Raw genomic sequence first — 10,466 nt, 5'->3', positions numbered from 1 at the left:
ATTGGCAATCAGAAGTGGATAGAATTGATTGGAGCGGTGATTTTCAAGGCTTGGTGTTTTTCAGCACATTCTAAAACAGTTGTGCAAATGTTTTCGTTCGCTTTTGGCACCGATTAAGGAGAAGCGATCAATAAAACGCTGTGTCAATCAAAACGTCGCCCTGGTCCACGTGGATTATTAAAAATATGCTCAGAACTTTCTCCCATAATAAAAAGTTTATTGGTGGATTTGATATAATAAATAGGATCAGTTGATAAGTCACCAACAGGGTGATTCTGCGATTAACTTGTGTCAAAATCCATTGACAACTTATTACCACTGACCTGATAGACCAGGCTCTCCGACATGTCTTGTGACGAATACACCCCGGTCTCTCTTCCTTTTTAGCAGGAAGCCCTCTCATTACTGTAACCAGTGGGTTCCACCCAACCCGGCTCCGACCTTGAGCTTGCCGTATGCCAGCCAACAATCTTTGCCAAAACATCCCGTGCTCGCCATGAAGACCGTGTAATCATGGCGGCGACTCGGACCCCCGCACCTTTCGCATTCTGTAATTAGGCAAACTAGACGTTCGGCAACGACGGGGCCCGGCGACTCAAAGCAGCTTTGGAGCAAAAGTCAGTCAGGGCAGACTGTTCTTTCCTGCTGCTCTTATAAAACCCTTATTAAAGATTCAATAGGTTGTAACTACAGCAATGTTTCCACTGAACCCATTTATTAGTTAGTCTTTAAAGGAGCAGTGAGCGGTCAATGGGTTTGAAACGCTGCACAGTCTTGGGTCTGTCAATAACACTGTCATTGCCGGTTTGAGTCCACCTACGTAATGGTGTGATTCTCACGACAACTTTGTCAAATTTCACAGTCGCTATTCTTTTTTCCTCTTCCTGTTCATGTTCATGTATTGTTAACATCTTTTTTTCTTATTTAGATTTAGATCAAAAGGAGAGTAGCTGAAAACATATTGTGATGATGAAAATGAACAACAACAACAACAACAACAAGAACATAATAATAATAATAATATTACCGTGGTGGAGGGGGGTTGTACATCCCAGTGATCCTGGGAGTGATCCTGGGAGTTGTTGGGGGATTTATGCCCTTGAGGGGTCACCCAAGACAAACATCTCCCAGATGGGACCATACAAAGCGTGGCTCAAAAGACCCTCATGAAGAAGACAAACGTTGGACCTAGTTTTCCCTTGCCCGGACGCAGGTAACTGGAGGCCCAACCCTGGAGTGAAGCCCAGGGCCGGAGCTCCGGGGGCTGCCAGGGGTTCCCTCTTCCCCTGGCCTGACCACCCAGGGGAAGGGCCGGGTGCAGTGTGAGCTGGGTGGTGGGCAGAGCAGGGGACCTTGGCTGTCCAATCCTCAGATGCAGAAGCTCTTGGGAGGCTCTTGAAAAATGAAATGCCACCTCTCTGGTGAAGAAGGAGCCCGAGCTGGTGCGCGAGGCTGAGAGATTCCAACTAGATATAGTCGGATTCATTTCAACTCACAGCATTGGGTCTGGAACCAGGCCTCTCCAGAGGGGCTGGACTCTTTTTTTATTCAAGAGTTTCCCCCGGTGAGAGGTGCTGGGCAGGTATGGGCATATTGTTTGTAACCCTAACCCTAACCTACACTTTTAAGGCCATAGTCCAGCATGGGCAATGTTCCGTGCTTCCATTTTCAAGGTGGCTGACTGTGGCCACAGCCAAAAGGCTTGTCAAGACAGACACCCTCAAACCTGCTGGTGGACCCCAGCGGTGAGGAATGGCGTAAAACTGTAAAAGGAGTCCTTTTGGGCCTTTCTGGCCTGTGGGCCTGTCCGGAGGCAACTGACAGGTACGGGAGGAGGAGTGCGGGGAGACCATGGAGAACGACATCCGGTGGGCATCGAGGAGATTATGGTCCACCATCCGGCAGCTTTGGAGGGGGAAGCAGTGCTGCCGGTGACTGCTGAACTCAACTCAAGAATAGGAATACTGCCGAGACCTCAATAACCCTGTTAAAACACCTTGCAATGAGGACGCAGAGCCAGGCGACCCTTGAGCAGAAACACTTATTTCCGGGGCTACGGTTGGTGAAACAGTTAAAAACCTCTTCAGTGGCAGGGCCCCGGGGATGGATGAGGTCCGCTCTGGGTTCCTCAAGGCTCTGGATGCTGTGGGGCTGTCCTGGCTGACATGTCTATGTCGCAACAGTGCCGCTGGACCGGCAGACTGGGGTTGTGATCCCCCTTTTTCAGCAAACTTTCTGCCAGTTCGCTGAACCTCGGATCCAGGAGGACCAGTGTGGTATACCCTTGGCAGGGTCCTCGAGGGGGCATGGGAGTTTGCCCAACCAATCTACATGTGCTTTTTGGCTCTGGAGATGGCATTTGGCCATGTCCCGTGGGTGATCCTGTGGGGAGTGCTCCGGGAGTATGGGGTACCGAACCCCGTCATAAGGGCTGTTCGGTACCTGTAGGATCAGTGTCCGAGCTTGATCCACAGTGCCGGTTGTAAGTCAGACCTATTTCTGATGATAGTTGGATTCTATCAGGGCTGCCCTTTGTCACCAATTCTGCTCATAAATTTTATGGACAGAATAGCCAGGGCATCGAGAGGATCCGGCTTGGTGGCCGCAGGATCAAGTCTCTGCTTTTTGCATGTGATGCGGTTCTGTCGGCCTCATCAGGCCATGATCTGTAGCTCTTACTGGAACAGTTTGCAGCCGAATGAAGCGGCCGGGATGAGGATCGGCACCTCCAAATCTGAGAACATGGTTCTGAACCGGTAACGGGTGGAATGCCCACTCTGAGTAGGGGAAGAGGTCTTGCCCCAAATGGTAGAGTTCAAGTATCTCGGTTTCTTGTTCACGAGTGAGGGAAGGATGGAGCCGGACTGATGATGTGGACTCTCTACCGGTCTGTCTTGACGAAGAGGGCACTGAGCCAAAGGGCAAAGCTCTTAATTTACTGGTCAATATATCATTGACTATAATCATTAACTTCTATTATTTCTTTACAATATAATGATTCTTAAATAATGAAAATTCTTATTCTTATTCTTATTCTTATTCTTATTCTTATTCTTATTCTTAGTCTTAGTCTTAATGATGATTTGAGAATACTAAAATGGTGAACTGTGCTCTAATTAAAATCATCTATAATCATTCATAAAATTAGCCATTTTATATTTGAAAATTTAGAGAGGGGACAAGTGACATAGTGGATTGAGTGGAGTGAAAAAATAGTCGAGGACACAAATGATTGTTATTGTTATCGTTATTGTTATTGTTGTTATTGTTATTGTTATTACATCTCAAGAGTCATACCAGGAATCAGTTTTTCTTGCAAACACGCAGCTGACACCACAGACATATTGTGTGTCATCATATGCTAATGCATCTCTCAATCTGAATTCTGATTAAAATTCAACATGTGAAAGAGGTGCTACTGCATGAAAATGCCCCATATATATCCATAACTCTGTTCATTCATTCAATTTACAACTACTGCCCAAGTCATCAGGTCAAACAGAGTGACAATTTTTTATTTATTTATTTCTAATTCTAGACGTGAACTCTTGAACCATGCGCCTCATTGTTTCCAGCATCTACAAGCACACAGTGCCGCTACCACCTGAGAGGACTAACCGGGCCACATGAACAATAAGAGAATAACATATGTCCAACATCAAATATTTGAAATTGATGACCCGTGCATGCGGTGGGTTTGCTGCTGAGCAGGAAATCCCCCAGGAAGCAGTTTCTGTTTTGTTTAGGTGTGATGACCCTTTAACGTCTCTAAAAATGCCATCCTCCGCTGTTTTGTCTATACAGGTCTCAACAGGAAGTCATGCGGATGACTCAGTGGAGGGGTACACCTATCAAATGTCATCAGCATTTGTTGTGAATGGGCCAATAATCGCCTCAATTCATCTTGCAGGTTGCCTCCCTTCCTGTCCTATGCTTTGTATGTGCTTTGTTAAAAGAAGGAAGCTTCCCAGACAATCATTTAAATAATCAGCAAAAATGACACAATGGTATGGAAAACTTGTGCCTCGACCTCATCCTCTCATTCACTTAAAAAAACATTCAGTTAAACCTCTGAAAATAAATGAAATTACGATCATAATAAGAATTTTCTAACGGACATAATTTGGCAAAAAAAATCATCATTTTCCATGCAGCAACATCAGTTTCTTCACAAGACTGATGACCAATGACTCTAGAGGAACCATTAGAAAATTAAAAACAAATATATATTTTTTCCTCCCAATATTCTCTTGTCAGTCTGAAGAAGGCTATATGGCATACTGTGATTTATCGTGTTGGGTCACTTGAACATAATTTGCCTTTTACTAGCTGTGAGTGATCTGTGAAGATACATTATGCATCAGTTGGGTCAGTTTGACCCCAGGGTTTTTATCATCAGCATAGAAAAGAACATTGTACATTCAGAGAGGCGAAGTCATTATAAATCACAACATGATTTAATATAATCTGATACCGCACTTGAGAACAGAGTATAATATGTAAAAGCTTCCACAATTTATTTCCTGCACACTGTACTGAGTTTATGCTCATACTCTAATGAAAATGACCTTCATTAGTAGCAAACTACCATTGAATATGACCCGTTATGTCACAGTTCTTTGACAGAGCAAGTGAAATAAAGCCAAGTGGGTCAAAGATAGACAATAATGCCGAGGCGGAGTACAAGATCAGTATCTTGGAGAGCTGATATGTGTTATTGAACCCACCCATGTGCAATGTACTCTCTATTGTCTTTGCGCATTTGCTACACGATAAAGCAAAAAAACCTTTAAGTATGGCAGATCTAGAGCTTGAGCTATGACCCAATTAATGCGATTCATCCTTACTACATTGAAAAATGGGGGGGAATGTACAGTGAAGTCATTAAATTTGATTCCAAGACTTTGCAACGAGCAGTTTATTTTAAGAAAGGAAAATAAAAACATTGCAAGAGCTCTGAGAGCCACTCTGCATTTGTCGAGGCCAGTCAGGTTCAGTGAGGCAGCGACTGCAGTTGATCAGATGGCTGTGAAGCCAGTTATGTAGCTCGTATCATTGCGGCTTATAAAACTTTCTGAGGTTTCATTGCTGAGATTTTATTTTCCACAATGATAATGAATTTTCATTTCATTAACACACAATGTTATGCACAAAAGAGGCACTTTCATTTCAGCTGGGACTTAGGACAGCTATATCACTCAATGTCCATCTTTTTATCATTGTGCCTCAGTTCATAATTAGATTCCATCATGCAAGTCTTGATTTCCCTTTCTACAGTCTTTTGGCATTTTTTGATTTTGCATTAGGAGAACTAATATCAACACAAAACGATAACACTACCATTTCCATAACCACCGTTTCCATTACACAACTTATTTGCACATGGTATGCAACAAGTGTTACATAAGTGACAGCCAGCACATAATTGCTGTACACGGCAGGCGGTAAACAAAAACATAACACCGACAAAACAACGGGGTTGCGCACAAAGAGTCAGTATAAAGCTGTGTTTCAGCGGTACAACTGCATAAATGTATGTCATATAGGCCGATTAAATTCCACGCTTTTCATGAAAGGGTTCATTTCATGGTTTCAAGATAGACATAAAAAAAAACTCCTTTAACCGACTGAAAATATGTGTGGTAATTGGATGGAAAAGCAGATTGCCAGATTTGATCGGTTGCAGCTTTGCCAGACATCTCGCCACCAGTCAGTACAAATCCACGTTGTTCCATCAGATAAACACAAAAGTTAGAGGGGGTCGATTTTCACAAGCCGAGATTGTCTACTATCAATTACCAGGCTTTATGAAAACAGGCTGACTTTAACAATGTTGGAATTGGGATTATAAAAGTGTTGATCACAGAAGATCCAATAATCAATTAATCTCCCCTTTTTTCCATTTCTCCAGTAATGTTTGGTTGCACTTCCCAACAAGGCGCAACATTTTGTTTTCGGCTTTTATAAGTGAATAATTTGGTTCTGTCAAGCAAGCCTTTATTTGACCTTCTATGTGTTTTTTGCAATATCATAATATCCATTGATCAATTATTCTGCCTTCCTCATTTCTCTGTAAGGCTGTAAGTCATTTTTCTAAAGCTATTTAATCTGTATATCCATTGCCCCATGATGGACTAGCAACCAGTCGGCAAACAAAGTAAAAGGCAGGGTGAAAACAGGGCCTTGGCCGAGGTCATTAGCATATTCAACACTTTCTCAAGTCTCAAATCATGGATTTTTTTTTATATAAACCAAAATTATAAAGGCGCAGCAGGAGCTCCATCAACACTGATTAAGCTGTCAGCAAGTCTGTCAGTGATGGAATTACGCAATGGCAAGAACCTTTTGTCCTTTCTCTGTGCACTCGGCTCACATGTGCCCTCGCTATCTTAATTACTTAACAGAGCGCCCCGGCCAAGGTGATGTGATCAGCACGTGAATATGCATGTGTTTCCTGCATAATTAAAGTGCAGAGGAAAGCTGGCGTGGGATTGGTGAAAAAAAAGTTGGATCATGAGAAAGGCCCCTCTGTTTGTTGCTCTACTAAGGCACAGAGACCTCACATTGTGAGTGTGGCCAGTGTTGGGTTACTGTATTGTCTATCGTTTCCCACCTCCCTTTCCTTTCCTTGCACGGCTACGCACCACAGAAGGGGAAGAAAGTGTCTTTCATTGATGGTTCAGTTGGAGCATGCAGAGTGAGCTCTGCAAACAGGGGGGAGTCAGTCAGCTGGCCTTTCTTGATCTTGAACCCCCCCACCCCCTCAGCAATAAACAACTCGCATGAATGTCGCTGGAGTGACTCATTACCTCAACCGTGAAGCAAGAGGGTGGCGCAAACAACCAATTGGAGTTGAGTAATTAATGGATCGATTATTGTTATTGTTCTGAATACAAGGTCCTAAGTGGTAAAGCAGATACAGTGTTTAGTCCAGGGAGCAGCTCCAACAGTGCACTACAATACTTGTTACTTATTGACTGAGGCACCTATCCCATTTTCCAACTGTATTTCTGTATCTCCTTCAATTATATACCTGACTTTACCAGCTTTTCAATTGATTTTCCATTCATCTAAAATAAATGTATCAACAATGCAAAACAAGCCGTGATTGCTGAATAGTGTCGCAGGATCTCACTGAAATCTCAGACACGGTTAATACGTTTACAAAAGGAAGCAGGGGAACGAGGAGCATTTCAATGTTCTTCCTTTATTTCGCCTGCCCCTTACTCTATTTCACTCCCTTTTGTGTACAATTGCACGCCACTGGTTGTGCAACAGGTCTTGGCCAGAAGTCTGAGATTGCTGTTGTTGCAGGGCAACAAGGAACTCCATCACAAGTGTTTTGGCAAAATGCCCCCCTCCCCCCATTGAAACCGATACCTCCTCCGCTCGTCCCCTCTTCCAAGTCCCTGCACTACACATTCAAGACAATGCAGTTCCTGTGGTTTGCAACAGAAAGGTTTATCAGTTGCAATTCAGCTACAGCCCACGGCCGCTTTCTCAGTGGGTAATTCCAAGAGAGAAAGTGAAATACATGTTTTCTTGTGCAATATCATTATGTTACTCCAGTCTAAGTAAATAATTTAGTGTGAGCGTCTTTATGATTTATTTCAATATTGCTTCACCAATCACATTCTTATTTCAAAAAGTCATAACAAGCACACACTCATGGCTCCAATGAATGTTTTATTTATGAATACTGAGATATTGACCTTTAATACAGTGAATCGCTTGAAAAAAAATGAAAATAAAAAATAGGCCAGTCTGAAATAAGTTGATTTTATGGTTTTAGAGACAAGAATTTAACGAGGCTTAGTAGAAGAAGGATTATGGGAGTCTGCACATAATCTCCTCTGTGAGTAAGAGAAAAACAAACTGAGTTTGACAGAGAAACGCAGAGATGTTAGAGATTTGCGGTATTTTTTTTTTTTTAATTCAATCACGAGATATTGGAGCAAAATGGGGAATAAAGTGTGAAAGTATCCGAAAAGTGTCAGCTACTTACAAATTTAATTTATTTATATTACTATTTTGTTTAACATAGCAAAGTAGTGGAAAGTATTTGAAAGAAGAATTTAAGGAAAAAACAAATAGCGTAAGGGAGAAATGCGTACAGAGCGCACAAACCCAAACATTTTTGATGCACACATTATTTACACAGCAAACAAATAAGGGGATATGAAAGCTTATATGGGAATGGAATGGACCAATTTTGTGTTACAAAACTCCTTTAATCGATAACTAGTGATGACAAACTTTGGTGAGTCCTTTGGGTTCAGAAAACAAGACATGGTTATCAATTATTCACATAGAAACCTAGTTTTGAAGTTTCACGCTGCCATGCAGAAACAATTTTGTCAGACCACCCTGGAAAAAACAAGGCTTTGTCCCCGCTAGACGATCAGGTTACAGTATATTATATTAACGTTATCGGCAATTCGCACCATGAGGCGAAATTAGAACTGAAGTTGAAGAAAAAGGTGATATGCTTCTTAGATTCCGATTTTTGTTCAAGTTTCATTTAAGTACACCAGTTTTCCATTTCTCTGAAAATGAACAGAGAAAAGATTTAAATGGACAGATCAGGGGAAAATAAGGCCATCAGACGGATGTTGACTTTTCGGCAGACAAAAGGCAGAGACAGACACGGACAGGGAGGGTCAATTATAAATACAGCTTCCTGCCTTATTTTTGTCCTCAATAGAGGAAACATGATGGATGATAACTATATATCATAGTCTTTTGGTGTATCTCATCCGGTGCACATCAGTAAGAGGGTGGAGATGACCCTCTGACCAGCATGCATGTGCAGGATATTTTAAAAGTCCAGGAAAGGGATGAGTGGCCTACACCCAGGTGCTTTCATTGTATGGCTTGGATTGTTTTCTCGTTTGCTTCTTGGTAACAGGTTCAAACATTGATGATGATGATCATAACAAAAAAAACAAAATAAAAATAAAAATAAAAATATAGTCTACCACAATAAATTCCCACCTCAAAAAACTGACAATTGACAATCTGACTGAATTATTCTGTAGCAAAACAGAAAACTGATATAAGATTTAAAATAAAAGTAGACCAGTGGATTTTATATTATGCCTATAGATTTCACCTCTCGGATTGTATAGCGAATACCTGTAACAACAGTTGAAACTGTGCATGTGCGTGTGTGTGTGGGTGTGTGTGTGCGTGTGTGTGTGTGTGTGTGTGTGTGTGTGTGTGTGTGTGTGTGTGTGTGTGTGTGTGCGTGCGCGTATGCACGTGAAATGATCGCAGCTCTTTGTTCTGGCCCTGGAGCAGAGCTCTGTGCAGCTTTGAGTTGATCAGGTGATTTTCGGTCAGAGGCAAGTTAAAAGACTAAGTACAATAATAACATCATTAAATACTTAAAGGCACTTTGAAGCAATAATGTCACAAATTAGATGACAAATAATTGCATTAGAAATCTATTCAAAGCATCAGTGATTAAGCTTTTGGCCACAAGTGGAGCATGCTGAAAAATCACAGCATAATATCTCACATCACCTTACGTAATTCCCTACTCCCTTGCAGCACAATGTGGATGTGAAATGTCGATTTTGATGTATTCCATCCATGTGGCAGGGGGTGAAAATGTTATCTGCAGGGATAATGTTTCAACCGAATGAGTTTGTCCCTATGCTGGGCCTCCGCGGGGTGAAAGACAAAAAGCCATTTCAGATAAACCAACTGCCAGCGGCAGGCGTTCCTTTGTTTGAACTGTCGTTGGTTTGATTGAGCGGCAACTCACCGATGAATCTTTTTGTGACAACTTGCTTATTTTCTCCACGATGTTTCGCCCCTCGTCCAAGAAGATATTTCTAAACTCTCGGGAATTTCGGTTGCTATAAGCCCTGAAATGGATCCAGGTGACTCCTGGATCCAACCAGTGCGAGAAGAGAAATGGGTCATTGGCTTTTCAGGTACAACCCTATCTTCTCTCCAAAGTGTTAACTTTGATAAAATATCAGTGGGCACCATCAACAGGATGACTAAGATATCCTGCGGTGATATCAAAGACCAAACAGCTGCGTCACATAAATATTTTGATCCCAAAGTGGTGTTTTGGTGTATCCTGTGGAGATACTGATTGATTGATTGTCCGTAGTGTCAAACTGCCCTTAATAAATTCCAAAAGAATCAGTTATTTCAAAATGATTTACAACAGCTGTCAGCATGAGGGGCTCTGGGATGCGAGAAATACGAAGCATTTAGGTCAACGTGAAATTGTCCTGAACAGAAGAAAGGCTGACAGTGATTAAACCTTTTGTTCTTGGGAGGAAAGCAACATTTAACTAAAATAAAATGATTGAAAAGAAATGGATTGGATGGATCATATTTTGCTTAGTTGCTCATATCAATACTTCAAACAAAAGGTAATAAAAGCCCATAGATTGTTAGTTGTTGTTTAAATTCTAGTTTGAATTGGAATTATTTGCACTAAAAAT

The sequence above is a fragment of the Fistularia commersonii genome, chromosome 12, assembly GCF_037954325.1.
Source record: "Fistularia commersonii isolate RoL2024-O1a breed Wild chromosome 12, RoL_Fcom_v1.0, whole genome shotgun sequence".
NCBI lineage: Eukaryota > Metazoa > Chordata > Actinopteri > Syngnathiformes > Fistulariidae > Fistularia > Fistularia commersonii.
The sequence above is the reverse complement of the archived record's forward strand: the minus strand, read 5'-3'. Positions refer to the sequence as shown.